Genomic DNA, 12,233 nt, shown 5'->3' with positions numbered 1-12,233 from the left:
GTTCCGTTCCTTTGTAATCCGGCGATAAGTATCGTTCCTGATTTGTGAACGATGTCAGTGAAATAAGCATAGTGGGATAGGATAATGACTAGAGATTTAGCATTCCAAGACGAGAGTCTGGGTTGCACTCTAGTTTATGAAAGTCTAAGATATCGATAGCTTTTTTTTTCCTCTGTTCGGGACATAACACCACTGCGACCAGTAATTTGATCTATTGTAGTATATCCCGTGTCCTTAGTTTAGTGCATGTCGTATTACTCCATCACTATTGAGAAATGATGATGTATTCATTTTTTACAGTTGTCATTCTCGCATTTATCGCAAGGATCCGACTCTAATTGAAAGGTCCCGCTATTTATACCCTTCGGAGTGTTGAAACACCCTCCAAAGGCGTGCCCCTTTGTCAATTAAAAATTGGATTCATTAGCAACACAATTAAGGAATGACACCGATAATGACCATGCATCAGAACCATAGTCTTAACCCCCTTCAAACTACAGAACAACGAATAGAAGATTAGGAATCACATAGATGAAGACTAACTAACTCATTTTTTCCTTGTTTCAAGATCATCCTCGGTAGACAAAGCCGAGTCTTGTCACTATCAACAAGGCATAAAAAGTAACAAGGACTAAGATGTGTTCCTTGGATTACTGAAAAATCCTGTTCCCCTAGTTTGAAGTAGTCAGGGCTTTGAATCGGTGGCAGATCTTACATCCCGTAACGTACCACAAAAAGATGATCTACCTACGTTACGGGGCATCGATAGCTTACAAAATCGATTACATTGTGTGAATGGTGCTCTTCACTGAAATTATTTTTAAGTTTTGTAGCAAGCTGATTGCAAGTTTTGGCCATATTCCATTAGAAGTGATTTAATAGTGTGTACATGCAGTTATACATTCACATATTGCAATCGCATATCAGTGTCAACTTTGCTTGATTTTATATTGATATGGGATAGTAATGCGGTTAGGGATAGCTTATTACAATTATGGGCGCTGGTCAGCAAGGAACCAACTTTGAATTTACTACTGGATTCAACACAACGAAATTAAATTGCACCAACTTTACCTTCACTCTATCTACAAATAATAATAATAATAATAATAATAATAATAATAATAATAATAATAATTAAATAACTACAGAATAAAAACTTATTTCAACTCTTTCAGTGCTTTCCGGAATTCCGAAATATGATCAAAAATGAGTAAAAGCTAAACACACGTACCTAACCCCAACTACCCAACAATATATCACGTGCGATAGAGGTAGCAAACGGAAATCAAGAACAACGATAATGCATTTCTAAGAATACTTATCAACTGGAACAAACTCACCAAATCTATCCATAACGTATTTCCAATGGTGCGGATTTATACATTATGAATTCAAATTACAACTTCCTTTGCATTCACTTGATTTCGAAGTGGCAGAAAACGACCCGAAACTCGTCCAGCATATACAAAATGTATACATGTTGCATAAGGCAGACGGGCCTCGAATCATTCTCCACGATAACCACCGACAAACCGAAATGAATGACCATTACTCTGCGCATATTTTCCTCCAGCCGATTCTTGTCACACAATCATTAGATATGATCTACTTTTCATTCATAAAGCCCGATTCAAAGTAAATTTGGACGCATTCAAGTGATCATAACTCAAGAATTAAACAACATACACGGTTGATCAAAACGTCAAACAAAAGGGTATTTATTACATTTCACCGTTTCGAACGAACTGTCGCACTTTATTTGTGATCGATGCCATCATGATCTGCACAGCCGCTGGTGACACTGTACCGGCGAACTTATTCCACTTTAAACGCATTTGTTGTGCATTTGTCACTTCTTTACCGCATCCTCGAAGTTTTCGCTTGACAATTGCCCAATATTTTTCGATCGGTCTGAACTCAGGGCAATTCGGAGGATTGATCTCTTTGGCGACCTAGTACCTCCTTAGAGTAGTGGCAGTTGGCTAGATCCGGTCAAAACATAACGTTGGTCTTGTGTTGCCGAATGAAGGGTAAAATCCGCTTTTCAGACACTCTTTAATGTAAACCTTCGACGTCATTGTGTGAGATGTGATGAAAACCTTGGTTTTAAGGCCACAACTGCAGATTCCTTGCCAAATCATTAGTTTCCGAGCAAACTTATCAGAAAAAAAAACAAATTTATACCGTGAAGGGACATCCCCACCAGTTGCCAGGTAAAATTTTCGTCCGGGGATTTGTTTATAATCCATTTTGACATATGTTTCGTCATCCATTAAAATACAGCCATCAAATTTAGTCAAAACTCGTTCGTATAGTAACCGTGCTCGCTTTTTGGTCACTAAATTTTGTTTCAGGGAGCGATTCGGATGTTTACTGGTACAAAAAGACTTATATTTTTCTCTTGATAGGATGTTACGCACGGTGGAAAAGTTGGAATCGTATTTCTTTGCCAAATCACGTATGGAGACACCTGGGTTGCTTTTCACGTACCTCAGTACCTTTCTCCTCAGCTCTTTGTTCCTAGTGCCACTTTTATGATAGATGCGCTGTGCTCTATCCACACTCAGAGTATCCTTGTAACGTTTGATTACAGAACTCACCGTTGACTTTGGACATTTTAAAACTTTTGCTATTTTTGAGACAGACCACGAAGGGTTCTCTAGATGTTTGTGCACAATGAATTTCCTTTTCTCAAGTTCCATGATCCGTAATTTCGGGATGCGTTGATTAATCGAGAAAAACTTTTCACCAATTTCTTCGCCAATGAAACATCAACAAATGCCTGTCAAACGTTTCTTGTTGCAACCACCAGGGGCGCGGTGGTGTATTAAACCGTGCGTCCAGATTTACTTTTAATCGAGCTTTATCATCGACTTTCGACGGCCGCAGCTAATAAACTTCTGCTGGAGGGAGGCCAAGTCAAAGTTTGGTGGCCAGTAGAGTGTTTCAGCGTTATATGGAAAACAGTCGAAGTCTGGAATTTCAAACGCTACCCCCTGGAATGGCAGAGCACCCTGCCAAAATTTGAAGTCATTTGGTTCACGGGAACCCCTCGCTCAAAGGGCTTGTAGTTTGTATGGGAAAAATCGACAAAATGTATGGGAGAACAAGCCACTTTCACATTCGTGGCTATAGGTGGCGCTGTAGCTGGTCGATTATCTTCGTATACAAAATGTAGAACGTTTGGAGTATTAGGAACATCTTGGCTCAAGACCGGATGTGAATCCTAGTTAACCGCGAAAAGTTATTAGCATTTCAAATGAACACCGCCTGCCTTACTTTTGGTGAGGGCCTAACGCGCTTTGTGCGGTTTTTATTTGAACGAACAGGCATACGAATTGCAACTTTTTCTCCATGAAATTGGTTAAAATTTTCGCAGTGGTCTACTGAAAATTGTAACAGATTGGCCAAGTGCTTCCGGTTTTATTTCGGGTTTCTGAGAGGCCGTCGGGGTTTTAAAAGGTACCAGTCGTCTAGTACAAGGTGATACTAGAAATCCACAGCAACAACAGGCATCTATTAATATCTAGGGGAAATGGCTCTAATGTTGGCCTATGGATCTAAGATTGGGCCCATAGCTAAAAATCTGCTATTTATCAATTGTATCTAGATGAACGCGTCATTGGGACGGTACTAATGGATATTTTTGGTTGCTATTGAAAATTTAGTCGATTGCTGAATTTATGTATGGGCCCCAATTAGGGACACTTAGGCCGACATTACATACATTTCCCCTATATAGCAAAACAATCCCACAACCTTGATCTTGATTATTATGTATTTTGGTCAACGTATGCCTTGATTTTTCTCTGGAACTATATGAAATGAATAAAATGGTGATTTTTGATATAGGGGAATTTACGTATTCTCGTCAATCTAAGCAGCTTCCGCACTTCTATTAGCATTTTTTCAGTGTCACGCACACATATGACGTGTCTGTTTGTTTACATTCATCTGCTGCTAGCTATTCTATCCAGTCCAATCAACAAAACTGTCCAAAACGGTTTGAAAACGTTTTTAAGGCGCTCCAAACTTCTCAGGTGAGTGTGACTATTGTCGGCAGCCTCTTTTACTTCGGCAACCTTTCCGTTTAAACTGCGTGTTAACCAGCTGTTTTATTATCGGCAACTCGAAATCAGCCGTATTTTGATGTGCTTATGTTTCTTTTGAAGAAACACCTAGCATAACAGGTTTGCTCAGTCGTAAAAATGTATAAGGATTGAAGCTGAAAGACTAAGGAATCGTTTAAATACATTCAGCGAAGTGTTTTAGTGAGAAAATACATCGAAATTAACGTTTAAATTGTGGTTGCCCAAAACAGTCGATGGCTGCCGAAGCCATCATTTACCCTATTAGCTGGTCACTGGCTCCGAGTGAAGTTTGATCAAAGTAGGCTTTGATTTTTTTTTCTCCAACTAGATGGAATCCGCTCCGAGCGGTCACCACGTGACACTCTGGAAGATCTGGAACATCCGTAAAATAGCTTTCTGTGTAAATCGAATCCAAACTCATCTCCGATGGCATTCATCCCGAAAAGCAGTATACCAAGCATTGCCTCTCACGTAGGAAATGAGCACCCATGTTGTCGCTCTTGCTCGATGATCTAGTGTGTAGCGCACCCGTTTCGGTCTTAGTAGTAGGTACCCAACGCGAGGCATTGCGAATTTCCCATTTGCATCTCAAAGATGTTCTGTTTCGCTTCGAGGAGTGAGTGGACAGAAAACCAACCACGGTACTGCTGCTACTGGGGCCTCGCGATGTCGGTGTGGATCGCCGTCAGTTGAGAGCGCGCTTTCATCGAATTAACACGTGGATTTCGCCTGCAAACAGTTCGCATATCGGCTCCGACACTCGTCTGCTTGGTGGGCTGTGCTATCAGTAGCAGCAGGAGCAGGAGCAGGACATTCGCTTCACTATTTGATCGTCGCTCGGTTCGGCTCAGCAGACCCGGTGTCATTCGTGCGTGTTGTGACAATTTCATGTTCGGCAGTGGCGGGTGTTCGACGAAATGGATTGATGGATTGGTGAAGACATAAACGTGCCAGTGGGAGATGAATGCAAAGCGCCCGATGATGATGGTGATGATGGTGCAGTTGTGAATTGGCAATGCATTTGAAAGTGGAGGAGTAGCGAGAAGATGGAGGGCCGTTTGTAGTTCACCTGCTCAAATAGTTTTATGTGAAATAGTACAGAGTGTGTGCATGGTCGATTGGCAAGCACATAACAATTACCGCGGTTCGGTTGGCGGGTAAATTGAGTTTCGTTTTGTGTAAACTTGATACATTCGATGGTAGGATTTATATTCCATGCAAAAATTGGATTTGTTCATTGGCCCCGGACTAATTGCTTGGATTGTGTGGAATAAAAAAAAAACGTCGGAACTGCGCTGCCGTTCTACGCATATCAGTCCCATGTTTCAAAAGTAGCTTTTGAGAAAATCGCGAATAATGTTTCGAATCATTTCTGCTCATTGGAAGAAATATACGTTAAAATAAGTTAACGCATTGTTCACATTTCAACAGAATCAATATGTTTTAGTGAAAACTACAGAAATCACCTTCAATGAAATCAGTTAAGCCTATTTTTATACGAATAATATTTAATGGGACTGTTATGCCTAGAAATTTGCAGTGAAGTAGGAAATTCTACGCATGTTAGTCCCACTAGGAACTGTTACTTTCAGTGTTGCTTTGATGCCCACGTTGCGTTTGACATCTTTACTCTTGTGCTTGCATGAGCGTGCTTGCATTCTCCGCGAAGTTTTGGAAGATCCTGGATAGTTTGTATAGCTTTCCATCATTCAATTATACCAACAATTTGTTGGCATTGCTACTTCTATAAAACCATTAAAGTTATGGGCATTTCAAGAAACTAATGATGAATGTACTTTTTAGAACATAAACTTATTAACATCTTGTTCTACTCCTTAGCAAGATGAACGTAGGACTAAAGGTGATTGTGCTTAATCATTTTGAGTCCGACCATAGATTTATGGCTGCTGACATGCTGTGGACAAAAGATCAATACGTTACACGATCGTTGACCGTGGGCTTTGATGATTTCAAGAAATACTTTGGAAGAGTTGACATGCACATGCAAATTTCTGCCGTACGGAGTTGACCTTTATACTACGTATTATCATATTATAAAAGCGGCTTTTCATGAAACACATAGACACTTTAGGAGAGTGTGGGGGTGGCGAATGTCTACGTAAGTGTCTAATAATGCATTGTTTGAAATTAGATGCTGGTGTTTTAATATGAAATCCCGTTTTTCTTAATATTTATCAACATAAAATACAACGTTCACTTCCTAAAATGGTTCATATCGTTTCTTTTGATTATATAAATCCTGTTTCAATAATTTGTGTACACAAATCGATTCGTTAATGATAGATTCAGTCAAGAAAATCTTTGTGGGACAGTTATACGTAGAATTTCAACATGGGACAATTAGACTTGATGTTGTTTTTATACAAACCCAGAACTAATTATATGGCTTTCTATTTTCATTCCAAAGTTTACCTAAAAAAGTACTGTTTTATGAACAAAAATGAAAAACTTCCAAAAGTAACATGGGACAGATATGCGTAGAACGGCAGTGCGTGAATTATATGTTTTTAGTTGCGAGGATACAGTTTAATTCTATTGCCTAATCCACTTCTTTTCTCGTTCATTGTTTTAAATTCGGGATACATGGAATGTAAATAACATCACAAAAGTTCCTCCCAAAATCATTTCACTCCAGATGGAAAGCAAATCCGAAAAAAAAGTGCACTAAATCTATCAAGCATCGTGGCTTGTGGTGGTTGTCGTCGTCGTCGTACTGCAGCGGAGAAAACGGAAAAGTTGGCTAATGAGAGTGCAATTTGGCTAAGTTGCGAAGAACCGAAGTGCTGGTGGAATAAGATTAAGCGGTTAAATGCATAATGCCAGAGACTAATGGCAACAAAGGAAGTATCATCCAGCTGCTAATGTGACTTGCAAGCTGTTGAAAGTGAGTGATTTGAAGTTTTTCGTTGGTGGGCCATCCATTTGTCAGAGTGCAAATTGTAAATGAATTGTGTGTTACAAGCCGAGCGGGGGTGTTTTTTTTTAAATAAGTTTATTTGTTAGGCTCAAATGTCCAAGGACTCCACGGAGCCGAAAACCAGTGAAGAAAAATGTTTATGAGTCCTTTTTAGTCTTCCTGGGAGGTGACTTGAGCTTAGCTTCCAAAAGTATCGAAGTTGCCAAGTGTTTAAGCGGAAAGGATATTACATTTAAATTTCTGGTAAGTTATGGTTAGCATAGTCGCTTATGAATTATGATGCGCTGAAAAACGTGCAATTTCACTTGGAAAGTAAAGGAAGGTTCTACTACTGGATCAGTCAGTCAGGTCAGCTCGATAATACTCAGCCACCTTTCTCGAAAATGGTTCAACCGATGGAGATGTTTTTGTTCGGATCTGACTCCAATAGGCGGCTACCTTAGCTCAATCGCTTATCTGAAGGCACTTTTTTGCAACTTTAATGTACCTCGGTGTTTTCTTCACAGGAAGTTAGTATTGATCCTAACTATCAAATCTGTAAAGGTTTTAAAATATTTCATATAGGGTTTTTTGAGAAAAAGTGATTTGAAGTTTACTTAGCCGTTTATGAAAGCCTATAGGGACTATGGACGATACAGAACTATAACACAGGGCTGGTAGCGAGTCACTTTTTAGTGACTTGGTCACTTTTTTCAAGACAGTGACTAAAAAGTCACTTTATTTTTAAAGCCAAATCACTAAGTCACTTTTTCTTGTAATAAGTCACTATTTCAAACTTTTTTAAACGTGAATTTATTTCACGATTGATCATTCTTCTGGATAAGCCTACATTTTGTTCTATTTTTGAACGATTCGAAGTTGACGTACTGGAAAAGAGTTTTTTTTTTTTAACATTCAATCGTTCTTCTCTATCTACAGGGTTTCCAATCATTAGGCAAAAAAAAGTTCCCTGGGTTTTCCAGGTTTTTCCATAACTTTAGCGGATAATTTCCAGGTTAATAATAAGAATGCTATTTATGAAATCGTAAAAAATATGTTTTTAAGACATGATAATCAGTTTTAAAGAAACAGCTAGATTTGATACCATTAAATGCTGCAGTTGAACACTTAATTTATTTTAGTAAGTCTAAACTCACAACATTTTAAATGTCTTGACGTCTCGTACTAATAAAAATGTGGAAAATTTTATGAAGTTCTATTGATCTCAGAAAAGCTAGATCTAGATATCTTTGGAGAATTCTAGAGATGTTAAGGGGAAGTCCCCGAAGCTTTAGCCCAGACTATTGAATTGGTTTAAAATCCTATAAGCGTGAGCTTGGACAAATTCAGGATAGTTCCATGAGGTGCTGAAATAATATCGAGAACCAATAAGATGTTCCGAAAGATTCAGTACAGAGACCGTCAGAAAATTAATTACAACTTCAGAAATATTTCAGGATCTTCACGGAAATCCAGAGAATTCCAGGGAAGTTCAAAGGTGTTTACGGGAATTCCATTTATTTTAAAGCAGAACCGAGATGTTCATTAGGGTTGGGAGTTCTAGGGGAACTTCGAAAACATCAAGACAGATCAGAGAATTAAAGGGCAGTTCGAAAAATTTCAAGGAAATTACAGAAACCGGAATTTTGGGAAACTTCGGTTTGCTCAGAGAAAAATTCTGGACCGCAATGAAAATTATATGAACGACCGGAAAATGTGACAGTATTTCAAGGGTGTTATATCATGGAAATTTCAAGCTCTAAAGAAAATTCGAAAATTTAGCTAAGTTGATAAGAGAACATCAACGAAGTTCCATTAATTAAAAACGGCGAGAACTTTTAGCAAGCACTGATATTTTCAAGAAATTCCAGAGAACTTCTAAGAAATTTAGATATTTTTAGATTGTTTCATAATATATTCAGTGAAGTTCCGAGTACGTCAAGGACGATCAGATAACATCAGAAAACTCACATTAACTTAAGGAAATTTGCAGCGTCTTACAAGGAGTTCCTTAGAATTATGGGATATTCCGAGAAGTCTATTATTGATCCGAAAACTTTAGAAGCTTCAGGAAATTCTAAATATATATATATATATATGAAAATTTACCGGAACATTTGCAGGGCTGTTACAACAGGCGCGGATTTCGCGAATTTCGCGGATTTCGCGATTTTCGCGGATTTGTTGCGGATTTGAACTTTCAGTCGCGAAAATCGCGGAAATATTAAATGATGTCGCGAAAATCGCGAAGGGACTGATGTGCTGTCACAAAAAATGTGGAATTCATTGTAACCTTTCCGTCCCGGATTATTTTGCTGTCATAAGTTTTGTTGTACAAACACCCTGCAAATAATCGAGAAGTGATCTCAATTCCTTAAGTCACACCGGATTTACATGGAAATTCCGTAAGGTCTGTCCAATGTGAGACATTTTCATGTTTTTATTATTTCCAATATGAACATAGCATTTTTTGTTGTCAAATCATAAACGAATCGTATATATGCGGGTAATTGTATACCGGATATTCTAGGTTCTCCAAATCGTCCTGGAGTTCAGTTGATTTGTTCTACTATATCAACCAAGACTGCAATAATGTCTGTAGTATCGAAATATGTCCAAACAGATTCAAAGTGTCTATGTGGATCGTGCCCGACCTATTGCTACGTGTACAAGATGTTATAGGTTCTGAAATCATTCTGGAGATCAGATTATTTTTCTACTAGATCACCCAAGCCTTATTCAATATCTGTAGTATCGAAGTGTCCAAACAAATTTGCAGTGTCTATGTGGATCATGCCAACCTATATTCGTGTATGCCAAATATTTTCTAAGGATTTCCATTTCGATATTTCGATACTACAGATATTATTTCAGTCTTTGTTTATCTAGTAAAACAAATCATCTGAACTGCAGGACGATTTGGAGAACCTAGGTCATCTGGTATACGTGGAAATAATTAAACATTATCCATATAGCAACTATGAATCTGTTTGGACATATCTCGATACTACGGACTGTATACCAGTCATGGTTGTTCTAGTAGAATAAATCGTCTGAACTCCAGAACGATTTGGAGAACTTAAAACATCTGGTATATATGGCAATAGTTCATGCATGATCCACATAGACACTGTGCATCTGTCTGGAAATATTTCGATACTAAAGACATTGTCCCAATCAGGGCTGGCAAATGACATTTTCAATGAAAGATCTCACGCGATATTTACTGAGATACTTCTGTCACTATCATCGGATGGGAAAATGATGATGAAGATTTTCACAAAATCTCATCGAATTTTTTGTCATGACAGAACGTGACAGTGTTGTGTTCATCGTAATTACTAGCTCATTTATTGCTATTAATGTTGCTAGTTCCAAGGAAATCTTAATAACATATTCATTCAATCGATAACATACGGTTGCTTGCTTTAATTCATCTAAATCAGTTAGAAATGTTGATGCCACAACCGTATAAGAATTATTCTCATGAGTGCTTGATCATTGGAAAATGACAAGAAAGCCAATGATAGGTAGTCTCGTCTCGTGATAGTGAGAGGGCCTGTTTTCTCATTGTCACATGACGGCTGTGATATTTACCAGCTCTGGTCCCAATCTCGGTTGATCTAGTAGATCAAATTATCTGAACTCCAGGACGATTTGAAGAACCTACAACATCTGGATTACTCGGAAATAGATCATGCATGATCCACATAGACACTTTGAATCTGATTGGACATTTTTCGTTACTACAGGCATTATTGCAGTCTTGGTTGATCTAGTAGAACAAATCAACTGATGTCCTGGACAATTTGGAAAACCTTTTTTTTTTATTATAATTAAAGTCATTTTAACACTCTTGGGTCATTCGTGACTTGTCCAGGGGTGAGATTTGAACTCGTGACTTTGGCGTGAGAGGTATGGATGCTAACCACTACGCCGGGGTCGCCCCCTTGGAAAACCTATAATTCCCAGTACACATAGTAATAAGTCGTGCATGATCCACAAAGTCACATATATATGATTCGGTTATGATTTAACAACGAAAAGGTTCATATTAGAAATAAAAAAAATCATGAAAATATCTTACCATTGGACAGACCCCAAGGAATATCCGTGTAAATACAGAACCGCGACGTGACCAACAAGTGTGACTTATGAAACTCTGGTAATTTCTCGATTATGTGCAGGGTGTTTGGTTTAAATCGGTCAAAATTGAGAAAACTAGAGCCAAATTAACTACAAAATATAGGACAGCAAAATACGTCAGAGACGCAAAGGTTAACTTTCAAGAAAATTTGCATTTAAAATAAAAATGCATTTTTTAAATAATGCTTCATCAAATCTAGGCCTGTATCATTCAATAGAAACATTAATAAATAACTGCATTTTTTTTTCAAAGGTTACAAACGATACTCCTCTAGCTCAGTCGGTAAAGGCGCAGCTACAAAGCAAGTCCGTGCTGGAGGCGACTGAGTTCAATTCCCGTCCGGTCTATTAATTTTTCGGGTTGGCAAATTTCTCTACTTCCTTGGGCATAGGATGGTACAGGCATAGAAAGCTCTCAATTAAAATGTGAAGGTACTTCAAAGAACACTAAGATGAGCGCAGGAAAAAATCTAATATGCTATAAACAATAAGCATGAAATGCCATGTAGTAGTATACAAATGGTATTTTTAGGCAATGAAAACAGTTTTTTTGTTGTTGTCGCGGATTAGTATTTGAAGTCGCGGATTTCTTTTGAGAAATCGCGGATTTCGCGGATCAAATTTAGAAAATATTGCAACAGCCCTGCATTTGATCAATTAAGAGAAATTCAGGAAGCATAGAAAACTTCTTGCAGGGAAGATAAGTGATTAAAGGCAAAGTTCCATGAGCGTTTATAAACTTTATAAAACTTAAGGAAAATTGTAGCACTTAAAGGCAATTAAATCAATTCCAATAAAATGGTGACTTCTATTAAAAAAATACTGAGGCAGGGTAGTCTAGTAAATTTTAAGGAAACTGAGAAATATTCTGGGAAATTTTAAAAACACCAGTAAACTCTAGACTATTGAAGAAGTTATGAATTAGTTTCGATACTTTGAACTTCAGACAAATCTTGAGAACTTCAGTGAAAATCATAGAACTATATTCATTATAAACATTTTAAGGGAAGATCCGAGAATTCCAGGAACTATAATGGACATTTCCAAAAATAACGGGAATTACAGGGGAGTTCAGT

The 12,233-nt window shown here is 38.0% G+C and overlaps 1 protein-coding gene across 1 annotated transcript in view; it reads left to right on the top strand.

Annotated features, from left to right (window-relative positions):
* Window positions 1-5,367: 5,367 nt before the first annotated feature.
* The window catches only part of 5-HT2A (5-hydroxytryptamine receptor 2A), a 174,170-nt gene continuing 167,304 nt past the window's right edge, over window positions 5,368-12,233 (top strand). Inside the window, exons 1-2 of the mRNA XM_065237295.1 lie at window positions 5,368-5,377; window positions 6,597-7,275. The gene's annotated coding sequence lies outside the window, so the exon portion shown is untranslated. The remainder of the gene's footprint in view (window positions 5,378-6,596; window positions 7,276-12,233) is intronic.

Source organism: Ochlerotatus camptorhynchus, unplaced genomic scaffold (genome assembly GCF_037179485.1).
Source record: "Ochlerotatus camptorhynchus isolate MF236.1 unplaced genomic scaffold, CSIRO-AGI_Acam_v1.1 ptg000004l, whole genome shotgun sequence".
NCBI lineage: Eukaryota > Metazoa > Arthropoda > Insecta > Diptera > Culicidae > Ochlerotatus > Ochlerotatus camptorhynchus.
Note: the sequence above shows the minus strand (reverse complement) of the source record. Positions and strands in the feature narration are given on the sequence as shown.